The sequence below is a fragment of the Carcharhinus amblyrhynchos genome, chromosome 1 (assembly GCF_965287045.1).
Source record: "Carcharhinus amblyrhynchos chromosome 1, sCarAmb.v2.hapA, whole genome shotgun sequence".
In the NCBI taxonomy this organism is placed as follows: Eukaryota; Metazoa; Chordata; class Chondrichthyes; order Carcharhiniformes; family Carcharhinidae; genus Carcharhinus; species Carcharhinus amblyrhynchos.
Window position 1 is genome coordinate 77,700,496 of NC_137324.1, and position 19,269 is coordinate 77,719,764.

A 19,269-nucleotide genomic window follows, 5' to 3' on the forward strand; every position below is an offset into this window, starting at 1 on the left:
GAAATCAAAGATTATTGGAGGCCACAGCATACTATGCTAACAGTACAAATCATATTAAACAGAAGCATTGTGCAAGGTTAAAAGAAAGTAATAAAAACTGGAAAGCTTAAAAATTGCTACAAAGCAGAAAAATACATTTCTGGAGTCACCACATTCTTGGTCACTCCATTAATACCACTCATCACTATCTCTAGTTATGTAAGGATTGCTGCTGTCATAACGATGACAATGTCAAATTAAATACTTGAACATTGAGAATGGATCCAAGTCAAGCCAAAATTAAGCAGTGGCAAAATTTTAACTTGTTACGCAAGCTACCTTTGCTAAATAATGACCTTTTGAACATAATAAGACATTTATTTTGGATGGATGTTACCTAAAATAAATAAAGTTAATAACTAAAGATAATATTGTTTAAATGTTGCTGACAGACAGAAAACAAGTTTAAGTTTCCTTAACTACTTGGGAATGTTGTTCCATCATTGGACAAAATAAAAGGGGACAATAGGGTGAAAATAGTCGGTTTTGACTTGTTTTTGAAATGACCAATCATTTAAAAGAAGTCTGGGAATTATAAAGAAAGTTTTGCAGTTTGCTTCCCCACTGCCCATCGATTGGAAATCAAAGAATTATACGGTGCAGAAGGAGACCATTCAGGCCATCTTGTCTATGTTATTCCTGAAAAGAGCTAGCAAACTAGCCTCTCTCCCCTGCTCTTTCCTCGGAGCCCTGTAAATTCCCACATTCTGCCCAAGCCAGAGGAATAGTGGTTGAACACTATCTGAATGGAGCAAATAATTCCTCTAACTTCTTAAGCTTTAACCCACCTCCTTGCCAAAAGCATATAAAATATTATGTGCAGTCTCTATCGCAGAATAGAATGATTTCCTAGGCCTCTTCAGAGGCAGTATCCTGATGCCACAGTCAGAATGAATCCTGGAATCCTAAGCTTCAACTACCACCTTAGCACAACATAATATTTCAAAGGACTTTTTTCCCCTACCCAGCTAACAAATATAGGGGATTAAATCTAATTGGTCTATTCAATTCTATTCTATCAGTCCCAGCATGATGCCACCAGTCAACACATCTTCCCCTCATTCCCCCTGTCAGCATTCTGTAGGTACTATTCTCTCTAAGACACCCTGGTCTACTCCTCCATCACACCCAACACCTCACCACCGCCAACGGCACCTTTCTATGGAATCCTAGAAGGTGCAACACCTGCCCCTTCACCTCTTCCCTGCTCATGATCCCAGGGCCCAAACACTCCTTTCAGATGAAGCAGCGCTTTACTTGCACCTCCTTCAATCTGGCTGATTACATTCACTACGCCCAGTGCAATCTACTCTACATCGGAGAGACCAAACACAGACTGGTGACCGCATTGCACAACACCTTCAATCCAGCACTAAGCAGGACCCAGACCTTCCTATCACTTGCCATTTCAATACATTAACCTGCTCTCCTGTCCATTTTTGGCCTTTTGTAACGTTCCAGTGAAGCCCAACACAAACTGGAGGAACAGCACCTCAACCTCCAATTAGACACTTTACAGCCTTCTGGAGTGAATACTGAGTTCAACAACTTCAGAGCATGAATTCGCCCCTCTACCTCTACTCCATCTCCATTTATTTTATTTTGTTTCTTCGTTTCATCCTATTCATACATTTTTATTACTTTATATTCTTTTTTTCCCACTCACTTTCCATCTTGTTTAAACAGCCCCCACCCCCTCCATCCTACTAGGGCCAAATGCCACATTCCTTAAGATGGCACCGGAGTGTAGTGACTTCTTGCAAGCTGTGTCCAGCATACCTTCTAATCCTATCTTTTACTCTCATTCTATGCTTCTAAAACTTCATTCCAACTCTTTTCTTTGCATCCTAGCTATGAATGTAACACTGCATTCTGCTCCTTTCCTTCTCTATGAACGGTATGCTTTGACTATAAAGCACGAAAGAAACAATACTTTTCACTATATACTAACACAGGTGACAATAATAAATCAAATCAAATTAAATCAAATCAAATTAAATCAAATCAATAAAACACTTGTAACATAAGCAGGGCCTAGTTTTATGGCTGATATAAAATTGCTAAATTAAAGAATTGGGCATATTAAAAATCAAGCCTCAGGCAGGCTAGTTGTACAATACACAAACCTGTCTGGGCCTGACTCATCAACCTCCTACCAAAGGTCATTGCACCCTACTGATACTTGGCAGGAGATCATTGCACCCCATTGAAATGCACCAGCCTATTGTTAGAAGCCCAGGTTGGGCCAGACTTTCTGTCACCAAGAGTTCCTGCAGTTGGCTTAATCTGATAACAGGTTACATGTAAGCAGCAGCATGGAGATGGACACCTGGGGGCGGACCCTGGTGTCCTGTCAGGCAGACATCAAGAAACCCACTGGGTATTGGAACCCCTTCCTGGGACCTCATTGGCCGGAAGCCAGAGAAGTTTCTGGAAAGGCAAGCAGGCAGGGGATAAAGGAACACACTTGCAGACACCAGGAGGGAAGACTGGAGAAGACTCGATGAAGGAGACGACCCTTGACCGTTCGGAAGGTTGACCAGAGAAGAAGGAAGGAAGGAGCTGCCATCGAGACTCACCTTCATGACGACAGACTCGAGGGACTCAGAGAATCGAGCCTGCAGTTTGAGCCAAACCACCTTTGTGGGTAGTATATCTGATTTTGTTGTTTTATGTGGGTAATTTAAGGGTTAGTAGTGTTATTGTTAATAAACTTGTTGAACCTTTACTTGTGTTTGTCATTTGTCCACCTTGCAAATAAGGGCATCGGGGTAAAACATTAGAATAAGTAAACTGGTTGAAAGAATCAGAGATATTTTAACATTTCAGCCCACTCTCACCTCTGTTCTGCCATCTTCACATTCTGATCTCTTAATGGACGCTCTTAGCACTATTCGCAACCTTTATCATCACCATTTACATTCTCTTTGTCTTTCTATCTGTGCAATTCCTATTTATTACAGCATCCCTCCCTCTGCCCCCCTCACCCTCACAGTATAAATCTTGTCCATCTTTTCTTGTCTTCAGCTCTGACAAAGGGTAATCCAGACTCAAGACATTGGCTCTATTTTCTCTCCACAGATACCATCAGACTTGCTGAGATTTTCCAGCATTTGCTGTTTTTGATTCAAACTCCAGCATCTGCAGTATTTTGCTTTTAGCCTATATACTTTGTGCTCCATGCCCATGCAGATGGTTTTACACTTCAGTAATCAGGTGGTGAAATAGTTTGGGCATAATCAAATTAATATGTAATGGAAATGTTCATTTTAAAGTTTCATTTTAATTTATGTCCTTAGGCCTCACAGGAATATTCTTGATATTAGAAAATCAGCAAGAATTGCTAAAACGGGAGGGGGGTCAAAAAACCTCAGTTAGTGGAAAGTAGAGCAGATTTCTGCTCAGGGCAGGAATTTGGAATGGAGATTGGTTTCTTTGGAATCCTACTAAGGTGGGGGGGGGAGAGATACAAAGGTGTCCATAGGGGCAATTTTTTCACACAGAGGGTAGTGAGTGTCTGGAATAAACTGCCAGAGGTAGTAGTAGAGGCGGGTATAATTTTGTCTTTTAAAAAGCATTTAGACAGTTACATGGGTATAGAGGCATATGGGCCAAAGGTGGGCAATTTGGACTAGCTTAGGGATTTTAAAGAAAAGGGCAGCATGGACAAGTTGGGCTGAAGGGCCTGTTTTCATGCTGTAAATCTCAATGACTCTACTCCACTTATAACATCCCTTTAAATTTTGCTGGCTGGGAAAAGGGTAAATCCTCTTGTTATGATCCCAGACCAAACCCTCAAATTTTGATACACCCCAGGCATAACCTCCAAATTTTGTTATGATTCAATTAGGGACCTGTGACATTTTTTGTATTATAGTAGATTTAAATTACAGTTACTTGTTAAGAAAACAAAGGCATAAGATTCCACAGTTTTAGACACACAGGAGAACTTCTACTATACAGGTCCCACAAATTTTCCAAACAATCCACCAAGGTGTCAATAATTACTGTGAGATACAAGAATCCTTTAAAACTCTTGCCTTTCCCATGTGAGATTTTAGCTCCACTCTTTTGAGGACCAAGGCCAGAACTCTACTGCCCTGCAAGTCGCGGGAATCGAAGCAGACACGGGCTGGACCGTGAAAAGGTCCGTTGACCTCAGGCACAATTTTATGGCTTCGGGAGAGTGAAGTTATAAAATCATAAGAACATAAGAAATAGGAGCAGGAGTAGGCCATCTAGCCCTTCGAGCCTGCCCCACCATTCAATAAGATCATGGCTGATCTGTCGTGGCTCAGTTCCACATTCCCGCCCTCTCTCCATAACCCTTAATCCCCTCTCTTATCAAAAACCCATCAACCCGCATCTTAAAAATATTTAGCGAGGTAGCCTCCACCACTTCAACGGGCAGAGAATTCCAGAGATTCACCACCCTTTGAGTGAAGAAGTTCCTCCTCAACTCTGTTCTAAACCACCCCCCCCTTTATCTTGAGGCTGTGCCCCCTAGTCCTGCTATCCTTTCTGAGCGGGAAGAGTCTCTCCACCTCTATCCTATCCATCCCATTCATCATCTTATACGTCTCAATGAGATCTCCCCTCATTCTTCTAAACTCTAACGAGTACAAGCCTAATTTATTCAGCCTCTCCTCATAGCTCAACCCCCTCAACTCCGGCATCAGCCTAGTAAACCTCCTCTGCACTCCCTCCAAGGCCAAAATATCCTTGCGTAAGTACGGCGCCCAAAACTGCACACAGTACTCCAGCTGCGGCCTCACCAATGCCCTATACAGCCACAGCAAGACCTCCCTACTTTTATATTCAATCCCCCTCGCGATGAAGGCCAGCATCCCATTCGCCTTCCTGACCACCTGCTGCACCTGCAAGCTGGGTTTTTGCGACTCATGCACAAGGACCCCGAGGTCCCTCTGCACCGTCGCCTGCTGCAGTTTTTCGCCACGTAAGTAATAATCCTTCCTACCATTATTCCTACCAAAGTGGACCACCTCGCACTTGCCAACATTAAATTCCATTTGCCATTTCCTGGCCCATTCGCCCAGCCTATCTAGATCCTTCTATAGACTCTCACCACCCTCCGCACAATTTGCCTTTCCACCAATTTTGGTGTCATCAGCAAATTTCGACACCATACACTCGGTTCCCTCCTCCAGATCATCTATATAAATGGTAAATAGCTGAGGCCCCAGCACCGACCCCTGGGGCACTCCACTAGTCACCATCCGCCAATCCGAATAGCACCCATTGACCCCCACTCTCTGCCTCCTATTTGACAACCAATCCTCTATCCACGCTAACACCCTACCCCCAACTCCATGCCCCCTGACCTTCTGCAATAACCTCTTGTGAGGTACCTTGTCAAACGCCTTCTGAAAATCCAGAAAGACCACATCCACCGGCTCTCCTCTATCCACCGCCCTAGACACATCCTCATAGAACTCCAGTAAATTTGTCAGACACGACTTCCCTTTAACGAAACCGTGCTGCGTCTGCTCTATCAAGCAGTTCCCCTGAAGATGCCTTGCTATTTCCTCCTTGATGACGGATTCTAACATTTTACCTACAACAGGCGTTAAACTAACAGGCCTATAATTCCCCGCCTTTTGCCTGGCATGCCCCCTAGGCACCGATTTCCTGCTGCAGTGAGACTCCCTCACCGACAGATCACCTCCCAGTTCCTCACTCTGTTCTCCCAAGATTGTTTCCCATAGGTAAAGTGGACTCAGAGTTAGGGGATGCACAGAAAGAAGCCAATTCTGGAATGAGACATAGTTAGACTGTGTCATTGGGAATTTGGTCCTGGTGGGAATTCAGTGCCAAGGCGAATAGAGATGCTGTTTTTTCTACTTTTCTTTCATCCTCCAGTAGTTGGTACATTTTCTCCCACAGTCTCCAAGCTAGGTGAATGGAATTTCCTATTGCTTCATCTGTTTAGTGATTACCTAATTGACTAATTAAATAAATATGGTTGGACAGAAATGGCAGGGCTGCTGTTGTGGTATGACTGTGGGAATCTGTGCAGTGCACTGCAATCCTAGGGTAGGCGATGGCCTAATGGTATTATCGCTAGACTATTAATACAGAAACTGAGCTAATGTTCTGGTGGACTTGGGTTCGAATCCCACCACAGGGCAGATGGTGGAATTTGAATTCAGTAAACATATCTGGAATTAAGAATCTGATGACCATTGTCAGGAAAAACTCATCTGGTTCACTAACGTCGTTTAGGGAAGGAAATCTGCCTTCCTTATCTGGTCTGACCTACTCATGACTCCAGAGCCACAGCAATGTAGTTGACTCTCAACTGCCCTTGGGCAAGTAGGGATGAAGAATAAATGCTGGCCAGCCAGCAAAGACCATGTCCCACAAATGAATAAAAGAAACCATAACCAGAATCAATGTCTTCAACTTAGAAACTTCAGCTCAGAGTTGTGGACATTGTGGGACAACAGGGAGGGGAAGAGTTACCATGACATTTTGTTCCAGGAGGCAGTAAGGATTCTGCCTAACTCTTTAGGTTAGGGAGAGTCTTAGTTAATGGTCAGGGACGGGAGGATGTAACTTTAAGTCAGGCATGTACGGGGAGTCAGCATTTAGTTTGGAGAAGCCTCAGACTTTGTCCAACATGTATGAGGTGTTTTCCACCTGTGTGGATGAAGAGAAGGACTGCAAGATGGATGAACAGATTAAGCATGGTGAAGGCTGCCATTCAAGTAAAGTGAGCAAAAAGGAATGTAGCGATGATAAGAGCCAGTATAAACAGGGGATAGATAACATTCTCTCTAGCTGTGATCAGCAGCTCCAAAGGTTGCCTAGCCTACCCAGTGTCAGGTTGAAGGAAATCTCCTCACGATTGGAGCGGGAGGAGAAGATCCAATTGTCATGGTCTATGTGGGAACCAAAAACAAAGGTAGAACCATGAGTGATGTTTTGCCAAGAAAATTTGGGAAGCTAAAGTTCAAATTAAAAAGCAAAACTTCAAAAATTTTTGGATTGCTTGAGCCGCCAGTTGGCATTGACTCAAGCAGATTAGAGCGTTAAGTGCATAACTCAAAGAGTGATATACGAAGAAGAAGTTTTGATTCATGGGGGCACTGGCATCAGTACTTATGGAAGACTGAGCTATTCCATTGGGATCAGCTCCACATGAGCCAGGCTGGGACCAGTGTCCTGGCCAGTCATATAACTAGGGCTGTGGACAGGGCTTTAAAATAAAAAGAGAGAGTGGGATGAGGATGGGTTCAGCTGACGGAAGGTTTAGAAATCCAAAAATAAGGATTGAGGCATCAGAACAGTGTAATGATTGGGGTAAAGACAAGCAGTATAGGATAGAAGGTGACAGAAGCTTAACAAAAATTGTAACATTGCAGGGAATAGAAGCAAAAAAAATGAAACAAAAGAATTTCTTTAATTTACTTTACCAAGCATCTGCAATAAGATGAACTCGTGGCACAAGTAGAGGTAAGTGATTTAGATATAATTGCCATTACAGTGACAATGGTTAAAAGAGACAGGATCGTGTTGAGGGAGGGGCGGGGGGTTGGTGAGGGGGGGGTGGGGGGGGGGGTGGTGTTATGGCACAGTGGTTAGCACTACTGTCTCACACGCCAGGGACCTGGGTTTGATTCCTGGCTTGGGTTGCTGTTTGTGTGGAGTTTGCATGTTCTCCCCGTGTCTGCATGGTTACCCGAAAGAACCCCGCCCCCGTGTCTGCATGGTTTTCCTCTGGGTATGCCGGTTTCCTCCCACAGTTTGAAAGACATGCAAGTTAGATGTATTTACACAAACAGGTGCTGGAGTGTGGCGACTGGGGAATTTCACAGTAATTTCATTTCAGTGTAGATACTTGTAACTAATAGATTAACTTTATCTTCCAGCCCTGCTGTGGCAGGACTCACTGTGGGGCATGTGACAGACCAGCCAAAGTTCCACTGGCTTTTGGAGAGACCAGAAAATCTCAGCAGCGAGTGGTGCTGGAATATCCCAGCCAAAGTGATAGAGGTTGGGAAAATATTCACAGATCCACTGGAAAATAGTGATCAAAATACCACTGATTTCCATGTTAAGTATGAAAGTGAAATACTCAATTGCGAGCAAGAATTTTAATCTTAAACAGAGCTAATTACATAGCTTTGAGGTGAGAACTGGCTAAGGTTAATTGGATAAATAAACTAAAGGCATGGAGGCAAATGAACAATGGGAAACATTTAAAGAAACATTTCAAAATGTTCAACAAAAATACATTCCGTTGAAAAAACAAAAACTCAGCAAGAAAGACCCATTCCTGTCTCACTCAGGAAGGACAATATTAAATTTGAAGTAGAGACTTACAATGTTGCAAAAAAACAGGAGCAAGTCTGAGTATTGTGAGCAACATGACTGAGCTGCCTCCAAATTCATCATAGAAAAGGGCTTAATATATCCCCCTTTGAGTGAATAGGTCACCTACTCCTCCACCCTCCCTGTCAGGATGTATCAACACTCTGGCAAATGAGAGAATTCACCAGGACACTGCCAATAACCCAGCAGAGTACTTTCAGACACTTAACAAATATCAAAGATTTAACTTGCCACAATCAGGGTACCTGCTTTTTAATTTTTTCTAATTCACTGGATGTGGGCATTGCTGGCTGCGCCAACATTTATTTCTCTTCAACTAAGTGACCTGCTAGGGCAATTAAGAGCCAAACACATTTGTGTGGAGCCAGAGTGGGGAGGGCAGATTTCCTTCTCTAAAGGACTTACTGAACCAGATGGTTTTTACAACAATCAACAGTATTTCTTGCTCTTCATTAAGCTTTTAATTCCAGATTTTTATTGAAATCAAATTTCACCATCTGTTGGTGGGATTCGTACCCAGGTCCCCAGAGCATCATCCAGGGTCTCTGGATTACCAGAATACTGACAGTATCATTTTGCCACAGCTTTCCCACTATTGAGGCACAACTTGCCACTTTACACTTATTTTATCAAAGCAATTGTTGCCTGGATCTGCTTAGTCCAAATCTGCAACCCTAATTTCTCATAAACCGGTAGGGCTGCGTGACATGAGGGTAGTGCCAATTTGCTGCATCTGCGCGCACCCATATTTTTGGTAAATGCCACACAGCCAAACCATGCAGGTAGGCAACGATGCCACAACCTTCCCCCAGGTAGACCCTCATAGTGCTGCAATAAGCAATGCTATGCATAGAATTCCATGCTCCTTATCAAGGAGTCTTCTGCTCCCATATCCCTGGATACCTATGGCTAACAAAAACCTAGCAATTTTAACCCACATCCATTAATAGAAGTGGCGTGTGAAAAGAAGACTGAGGACAATAGGAATCCTACACTTGTGTTGCATTTCCTTTGCTCTGCACCACAGAATCATAGAATCCATTCAGTGCTGAAGGAGGCCATTCAGCACATTGAGCCTGCACTGGCAACAATTCCACCCAGGCCCTATCCGCATAACCCCGGGTATTTACCCAGCTAGAACCCCCTGGCAATAAGGAGTAATTTTGCATGGCCAATCAACCTAACCTGCACATCGCTAGAAAGTGGGAGGAAATTGGAGCACCAGGAGGAAACCCATGCGGACACAGGGAGAATATGCAAATTCTACACAGTGACTCAAGGCTGGAACTGAAGCCACGTCCCTGGCTCTGTGAGGCAGTAGTGCTAACCATTGTACTACTGTGCTGCCCTCTAAATGGAATGAGCTTAGTTTGACAAAATCTCAATTAATAAACACTGCATCAATTCACAGACCAAACAGCTGCTTCGAATTGGGGGCACACAGTGGGGAATATAATAATATTTACAGGACGTCTCCTTCTGGGAGAAGTGTTTGACCTTTGTTTGCAATCACACACTGCAGCGATGGAACTCATGGTGAAAAGTACCATTGTGTTTGTGGCACATGATGTGATCAGAATGAAATTGGTACACTGCTCTTTGAGTTCTTTCCTTTCTCCACTGAAGAGTCCTGGGTGCATCTATTCTTTAAAACAGCAGGTTAGAAGTAAAGAATCGCCCCATCTATGAAGATCTAATCCTTCAATGTGCACTTTTTAAAGCTCTTATTAGTGTGTTTACACTAACTCGTTATTTGAACTCCATCTTTTGAAACAGCCAGTTAATGTGAATACAATAATCAGTGCACTAAAGAAAGTACATAAAGAGAGTGAAACCCTGTGTGCACAAAACAAATCATTCAAAGTGAGGAATGAATTGCTGTCGGTTGGAATGGATTAGTTAAGTGTTGTTCAATTTGCAAGAATGGGTTAAAAGCAGCTGCCTAACCCAGTTACAGGCGCATGCTACTTTGCTGAAAAGAATGACCTTGACGGAAGTGTAGAAGGTGACTGAGCAATACAAGACTAGTTCCAATTTAATGACATTTTTAAAATGTTTGCAAAAATAATGGCCATTGATTTTGGATAATCAGTAAAAGAGGATCATTACCTTATAAAAATCAATAGATTTTATGCTTCATGTATTAGGTTACCCAGTATAATGTAGAACAAATTTGTAATAATTATTAACAGGGGTTAATACCAGCTTAACAGTCCATAATAAACAGCAAAAGCTTTAAATGCTTGCGGAATTGCACAATTGCTGGAAGGGTGGTGCAGCAGATGCTAATTCTGAACAGGCCCGGGACCAGTCCAGGGCCCATTCTAAATTATACAGCTGGATAATCTACGTATAGGAGAAAAGAGCACACTGCAGTGTCTAAATTACTGAATTTTTGAAGATGTGACATAGACAATAGATAATCATAATGCAGTAGATATAATTTATTTATATTTTCAGAAGGCATCGAAAGATAAGGTATCTCATTATAGACTACTAATGAATAAGGTCAGAGAATGTGGAGTCAGTGGACAAGTAACAGACTGAATTGCTGGCTGACTTCAAGCCAGAAAGCAGAGATTGAGAGTAAAGGGTAGTTATTCAGAAAGTGGCAGAAGGTGGGAAGTGATGTTTCACAAGGATCAGCACTGGGATGTCTACTGATCACAATTTATGTCAACAATTTGAATTCTGGAATCATAAACACTAAATTTGCAGATACCATATTGGACAGGGAAACCATAGTTAACCCCCTTCATCTTTAAGTGGCTATTAGTGATCTTAATCAACTATCACCTGCAGGTGTGTGACCCTGGTAAGCTTCCAGTTCTGCCTCCAGGAAAGTGGCCTAATTGGTGGGGGTGGGGGCGGGGGTGTGGGAGGCAGCCGGGGAACTGGTACATCAGCCAGGGTTGCCATTTTCAGCATCCCCGCATCTCTATTCTCGGCTACAGCAGGAGCTCAAATTCTAGCCCCATGAGCTGACCTTCCTGGACCCTGAAGGTCTCCTGTGGAACCATGGTGTCTCTCCACATGCCCACTTGCACCACCATTGTCTCCAGCAGCAAATCTGTCACTGCTGATCTCTCTGTCTGCCCCGATGTTTTATTTCCAAGAATTTACATTGCAGCAATCTTTCTGTGCAGCTTCCCTGCCTTTAAGAAAGAGCAGGCTGCCTGTACTGTGTGATAAGCAAACAACCTCCTGCTGTGAGCAGAGCTCATCACAACACTCACAAGCATAGACCAGGAGAAAAAAATGCAAGCAGAGACCAATATTGGTGGCACAGCAGCTAACATCACAATCTTTCAGATGGGGAGATATGTGAATTTTGCGTGTCACTCACCTCAATCAGGATGGGTGTGAACACCATAAATTGGAACTGCCGTTCCCAAAATGAGCCAAACTGAATTTCTCAGCCAAGGTGCTCCCATTTCATATTGTAATAGTTCTGAACACTATAAATAAATCCATTGGAGTTGATTGCATTTGCCTGTGTTTGTATTTTTAAATTTATTCTCAGCGTGTAGGTGGTGATGAATCCTCTTCTTGATATGCTGCAGACAATGAGCTATTCTTTGCATCAGCTCAACATCGGGCACAAAGGAAGAAGGTTTTACTTTTAGAAGGTCTATCATTTCAGCTCCAGGCCATCTCTGCAGGAGTTTCTCAGGGTAGTGTCAGAGACATAATCATTTTCAATGGCTTCATCAATAATCTTCCCTCCAGAAGTGGGGATGTTTGCTGATGATTGAACAATGTTCAGCGCCATTCGCCACTCCTCAGATACTGAAGTAGTCTGTGTTCGCATACAGCAAGAGCTGGACAATATTCAGACTTTGGCTAAAAAGTGGCAAATAAATGCTGGCCTATCCAGAGACACCCACATCCCAAGAAAGAATTTTCAAAATACATCTGAAGAACTTGCTGGGCCACTTCAGAAGACAGGTAAGAATTGACCACATTTGCATAGAACTATAGGGCTGACCAGGTGAGGGAAGACAGATTTTTTTCCAGAAAGAAAATTAATGATCCAGTAGAAATTTAGTCCAACTCCATTGCTTTACTGTCCCTGATAGTGATTGCTGACTTTTATTCCCAGATTTTTAAAAATTGAATTCAAACTGGCCTTCTGGTTGGCTGGCAGCTCTTAGAGGTGCTCTCTTGCCCCTTAAAGGAAAGGGGCTTCCAACAGCATCTTGTTAGGGGGCTAAGTTGCTATAGAGTACAACCGTGGCTCCCCCAAGCAACCAAGGTTGGGATGCCCATGATTTTCCAGCCCATGGGCAGGGCCACAATCACACCAACAAAATCTAGCCTGTTAACTGGCCTCTGGGCTACTCATTCAGGAACATACCTGTTATACCACGTTACCCTTTCTTGGCAACAAGCACATTTTAAAACAATATCTTAAACCATTAAAATTGTAACAATTACTGAATTGACACTCTTAAAGTTTGATTTCTAGGTTCATTTTTTAAGATCCAAAAGCAATGCCAGAAGTCCTTTATGGCAGTTTCAGTAAAGCGCACAGTAAGATACAGCATTATTTTCTCTAATGAGCAACCAAAAAAGGAGACTGATTGATTAGAAAGACAATGGTTTTACATCTTTGACAACAAGTAACTTGATTTCATGAGATACAATACTAAATTTTCAATTAGGAATGTAAACTTCATTGGAATTGATGCTAGCTCTTATTTTGCTTGAATGATGAGGATGTTTCTTAATCTTATATGGCTCAGCAGAAGGCAAGACTCTTCCCAAAGTAACTATAGTTACCTAAGCAGTTAGCATAATGAGGTTTGTAGTGGTACACAAGAAAAAGATCATTTCATCAATCAAGAAGGATGGCATGAATGAGGAAGTTTGGATGGAGAGGGGAAGAACAAGAAGAAAGATATTGTGAGAAATGATAAAGGGTGCCACAACTTGTTTTGCTGTTTTCCTTACAATTAGATTGACAATCTGATTTTAAATAATAATCAGTTTGGAAAGTTCAGAAATGTCAGACGCCAACTCAAGAGTTTTTATTATTTGAAATGGTTATCTTGTTAACTGTATTGGTGAAATTTAATTTTACTTTATTTCTTTTGGTGTCATTATATGTTTTACTTGTTTGCACTGATTCAAATTCATGGCTGTTCTTATTCATACATGTCTCATTTTGACCTCTGCCTAAACCTCTCTATCAGATTCCCTCTTGCTTTGACAGAACACAAATTAGAGGTGGGCCCAGGGCACGCTAATATTATTTCAGATTTGTTGGTATTCAATGCATGATGTAAATTATGAAACTAATTATGTGGTATTAATTATTCTGTAGCCCTGCATGCATTTGATAAAAACTGTTTCAGAACAAATCACATCATCAGCAAATATTCAGTGTAGCTTTCTTTGAAGATTGAATAGGCTTTAAAAAATAGCAAGCTTAATGTGATTAATGCCAGGAAAACTACTGGAGAAAGAATTTCAGTCATTTTATTCTTGTTTTCTGTTACTTGTAGTGTAAATAATTTTAAAAGAACGTGCCCGAGCACTCACCCAGTAAAGCACCCGCCACAAAGGATGGAATTAACACCACAGCACACAGAAGAAGATAATTTACATGAGATGATTGTTGGCTGCTTTTATCGTTGACAAGGAAAGCCAGAGGCCTGTTACTAAACAAATTCTACCATTACTGTCAAGAATCTAGATGCAACTGATGTTAAGACCCTTCCTCATCTAACAATCAATGGAACAATCTAGACATGTTTTATCATGGCTCCTGTTCTTCTCCAACCTTGGGCAAGTGGGAAGCTACAAGACTTGGCTCTCAAAGATAGGCAGAACTTATGCTCCTACTTCCCCCCACCGCAGTCTCCCCCACCTCAGCCCATCTGTATGGACATTGCACAAGAAATGTTTGAAAAGTCCGTCAAGTCTCATGATTGGGTGACATACAATAAGGGACTGGCAAATGGCCATTTTTCTTACCTGAAATAGCGAGTCTTCCATTGGTGAAATGAATTATTGAACTCCAAAAACCCAAATGAGACATATTCTTTTCTAAATGTCAAGGGTATCTATGACAACACTCTGCAATTAGCTATGCAAAGTTCACAAGATCTAGAGGAGGGCCCTTCAGTGTGAGCTGCAGTGCCAGGAGTAGTGCATTGTAGTACATAGTTTTAAAGGAAGCTTAATAATAGTGGCTACGCCGAGCGGGGGCTGGGAGTGGGGTTGGAGGGGGGAGGGATGTGAGAGAGATAAGCCATTTACAAAAGCATGAGCTCTGCAAATCGATCAATGCATGAAGATAGTCATTTGCTTTTACAGCCATAGAAAACGGTGTGAAGACGTAGCATAACTCAGTCCTGTCCCTTTGGGCCACACTCAAAATGATTCAAAACCAGTGAGTGTGGTACAATAGCACAATGTCATGCACCCAGCCATCTGTCATTCTTAACAGAATCCAGGAAGTGAAATTCTCCGATAAATCCTGACTTTGCACTGATGCTAGCTTATTCATTAAAATTATTGTCAGGCAAAATTTCACTTCATCTCGTGTTAAGAACAATGGAGGAAGATTTCTTCTGTGCTATAAGCATAGTGATTTTGTCACACATTTCAAACAGAGGAAATCTCCTCATGTTGTTTTCTTACCATGTCTCTGACAATATCAATTTTTAAATTTTATTCATAAGAACATAAGAAATAGGAGCAGGAGTAGGCCAGCTAGCCCTTCGAGCCTGCCCCACCATTCAATAAGATCATGGCTGATCTGTCGTGGCTCAGTTCCACATTCCCGCCCTCTCCCCATAACCCTTAATCCCCTCTCTATCAAAAACCCATCAACCCGCGTCTTAAAAATATTTAGCGAGGTAGCCTCCACCACTTCAACGGGCAGAGAATTCCAGAGATTCACCACCCTTTGAGTGAAGAAGTTCCTCCTCAACTCTGTTCTAAACCGCCCCCCCTTTATCTTGAGGCTGTGTCCCCTAGTCCTATTATCCTTTCTGAGCGGGAAGAGTCTCTCCACCTCTATCCTATCCATCCCATTCATCATCTTATACATCTCAATGAGATCTCCCCTCATTCTTCTAAACTCTAACGAGTACAAGCCTAGTTTATTCAGCCTCTCCTCATAGCTCAACCCCCTCAACTCCGGCATCAGCCTAGTAAACCTCCTCTGCACTCCCTCCAAGGCCAAAATATCCTTGCGTAAGTACGGCGCCCAAAACTGCACACAGTACTCCAGCTGCGGCCTCACCAATGCCCTATACAGCCACAGCAAGACCTCCCTACTTTTATATTCAATCCCCCTCGCTATGAAGGCCAGCATCCCATTCGCCTTCCTGATCACCTGCTGCACCTGCAAGCTGGGTTTTTGCAACTCATGCACAAGGACCCCGAGGTCCCTCTGTACCGTCGCCTGCTGCAGTTTTTCGCCACGTAAGTGATATTTACCATTTATATAGATGATCTGGAGGAGGGAACCGAGTGCAGGGTGTCGAAATTTGCTGATGACACCAAGATTGGGGGAAAGGCAAATTGTGCGGAGGGTGTGGAGAGTCTGCAGAAGGATCTAGATAGGCTGGGCGAATGGGCCAGGAAATGGCAAATGGAATTTAATGTTGGCAAGTGTGAGGTGGTCCACTTTGGTAGGAAGAATGGTAGGAAGGACTATTACTTACGTGGCGAAAAACTGCAGCAGGCGACGGTGCAGAGGGACCTCGGGGTCCTTGTGCATGAGTCGCAAAAACCCAGCTTGCAGGTGCAGCAGGTGGTCAGGAAGGCGAATGGGATGCTGGCCTTCATAGCGAGGGGGATTGAATATAAAAGTAGGGAGGTCTTGCTGCAGCTGTATAGGGCATTGGTGAGGCCGCAGCTGGAGTACTGTGTGCAGTTTTGGGCGCCGCACCTGCGCAAGGATATTTTGGCCCTGGAGGGAGTGCAGAGGAGGTTTACTAGGCTGATACCGGAGTTGAGGGGATTGAGCTATGAGGAGAGGCTGAATAAACTAGGCTTGTACTCGTTAGAGTTTAGAAGAATGAGGGGAGATCTCATTGAGACGTATAAGATGATGAATGGGATGGATAGGATAGAGGTGGAGAGACTCTTCCCGCTCAAAAAAGACAGTAGGACTAGGGGGCACAGCCTCAAGATAAAGGGGAGGCGGTTTAGAACGGAGTTGAGGAGGAACTTCTTCACTCAAAGGGTGGTGAATCTCTGGAATTCTCTGCCCGTTGAAGTGGTGGAGGCTGCCTCGCTAAATATTTTTAAGAAGCGGGTTGATGGGTTCTTGATAAGAGAGGGGATTAAGGGTTATGGGGAGAGGGCAGGAAAGTGGAACTGAGCCACAACAGATCAGCCATGATCTTATTGAATGGTGGGGCAGGCTCGAAGGGCTAGATGGCCTACTCCTGCTCCTATTTCTTATGTTCTTATGTTCTTATTATTCCTACCAAAGTGGACCACCTCGCACTTGCCAACATTAAATTCCATTTGCCATTTCCTGGCCCATTCGCCCAGCCTATCTAGATCCTTCTGTAGACTCTCACCACCCTCCGCACAATTTGCCTTTCCTCCAATCTTGGTGTCATCAGCAAATTTCGACACCCTACACTTGGTTCCCTCCTCCAGATCATCTATATAAATGGTAAATAGCTGAGGCCCCAGCACCGACCCCTGAGACACTCCACTAGTCACCATCCGCCAACCCGAATAGCACCCGTTGACCCCCACTCTCTGCCTCCTATTTGACAACCAATCCTCTATCCACGCTAACACCCTACCCCCAACTCCCTGTCCCCTGACCTTCTGCAATAACCTCCTGTGAGGTACCTTGTCAAACGCCTTCTGAAAATCCAGAAAGACCACATCCGCCGGCTCTCCTCTATCCACCGCCCTAGACACATCCTCATAGAACTCCAGTAAATTTGTCAGACACGACTTCCCTTTAACGAAACTGTGCTGCGTCTGCTCTATCAAGCAATTCCTCTCAAGATGCCTCGCAATTTCCTCCTTGATGACGGATTCTAACATTTTACCTACAACAGACGTTAAACTAACCGGCCTATAATTCCCTGCCTTTTGCCTGGCACCCTTCTTAAGCAACGGCGTAACATTAGCTGCTTTCCAATCTTCCGGCACTTCCCTGGAATCCAGCGACGTCTGGAAAATTTAATGAAGATTTTCTCGCAGTATAGCCATTTCAAAATTCATGTGCCTGTTCATTTTTAAAGTATATCATGTTATGGTGCAGGCTTGCAGGGCTGTTCCTATGCTGTAATTTTCTCTGCTCTTCACAGAATCCCAGAATCCCAGATTGCAGAAGAGGGCTTTTGGCCCATCCAATCTGCACTGATGCATGAAAGGCCCTGACCTGCTCACCTAATCCCACTTGCCAGCACTTGGCCCATAACCTTGAATGTTAGGTTATGCCAAATACTCATCCAGGTAATTTTTAAAGGATGAGATGCATCCCGCCTCCACCACCCTTCCAGACAGTGCATTCCAGACCGTCACCACCCTCTGAGTAAAACAATTTATCCTCAAATCTTCCCTAAACCTCCCACCCCTCACTTTTAACTTGTGTCCCCTCATAACTGACTTTTCAACTAAGGGGAACAGCTGCTCCCTATCCATCCTACCCATGCCCCTCATAACGTTAAACACCTCAATCAGGTCGCCCTCTCAGTCTTCTCTGCTCCAGAGAAAACAACCCAAACCTATCCAATCTCTCTTTATAACTCAAATGTTCCATCCCAGCCAACATCCTAGTGAATCTCCCCTGTACCCCCTCCAGTGTGTTCACATCCTTTCTACAATGTGACAACCAGAACTGCACACAGTATTCCAGCTGTGGCCTCACCAAAATGCTATACAACTCCATCATGACCTCTCTGCTTTTGTAATCTTTTCCCCGATCGATTAAGGCGATTGTGCCATATGCCTTTCTCACAACCCTATTAATCTGCCTTTCCACCGTCAGAGATTCTTTGTTCTTTATTAGTCCACTACCTGTTATTTCAGAAGAACTATTGATAAATTGTGGAACACAACTTAAAGAATGAGAAAAAAACAATTACAGTTTTAACATTTTTGATGCTTACAATTTGCTAATATCTTAAGGTATTAGTAAGTATTGTTGCTGGTATGTTAATCAATAACTCACTAATTAAAAGGTACAACCCCAAGTGGCAGTTGCTGATATTAACTGACAATTGCTTAACATGTTTCTATTTCACTGTTAATCTACCCTACAATAAACTAGATTTACCATTATATTATAATTGCAGACCATGGAATGTTGTTTGAATCGATTATTTATTTGTCTACTAATGTTCATCTCTGAGTTACAATATATGAGTAAAAAGTAAAGTCACCATAGTCCCAGATGATCATAGGCTGCTCTCTCCTTTGGGGGGGTGAGCTAACTGGTGGTGATTTAACCTGACAATCACCACAGCTCAGACAAGGGACAAAATGAGAAGGCAGGTCCTTCATGAATAACCTCAGCTGGTTTGGGAATTGAACCCGTGCTGTTGGTGTTGCGCTGCATCAACTGTCCAGCAACTGAGTTAACTGACGCCCAAACAATGGCACCCAAAGACGTACAAGTACAACTTCAGAGACTTACTTCTGTAATTTCAGCAGAAATCTCAGAGAAATGGTCAAAACGGGTTTTTCCATTCTTTATCTGGAATTTCGGCCAATCTTTTGCCAAAATGACAATGGTAGGTTGGATGAATCACTGCAGATGATAATATACTAAATGTATTCTGAAATTGAGAAGACCTTCCAATTTTCCAAAATTGCTAAGAATCCATTTCTTAAAAACAATTTTTTGCATTTGCAAAATATGCCTGGGGCAATTTTGAGACTTTA

The 19,269-nt window shown here is 43.1% G+C and overlaps 2 protein-coding genes across 2 annotated transcripts in view; both read right to left on the reverse strand.

The window, feature by feature from the left end:
• The window catches only part of paics (phosphoribosylaminoimidazole carboxylase, phosphoribosylaminoimidazole succinocarboxamide synthetase), a 277,223-nt gene extending 263,646 nt beyond the window's left edge, over window positions 1-13,577 (reverse strand). The window contains exon 1 of the mRNA XM_080187296.1: window positions 13,572-13,577. The gene's annotated coding sequence lies outside the window, so the exon portion shown is untranslated. The remainder of the gene's footprint in view (window positions 1-13,571) is intronic.
• The window catches only part of cracd (capping protein inhibiting regulator of actin dynamics), a 220,172-nt gene that overhangs the window by 141,326 nt on the left and 59,577 nt on the right, over window positions 1-19,269 (reverse strand). The gene's annotated exons all lie outside the window — the stretch shown is intronic.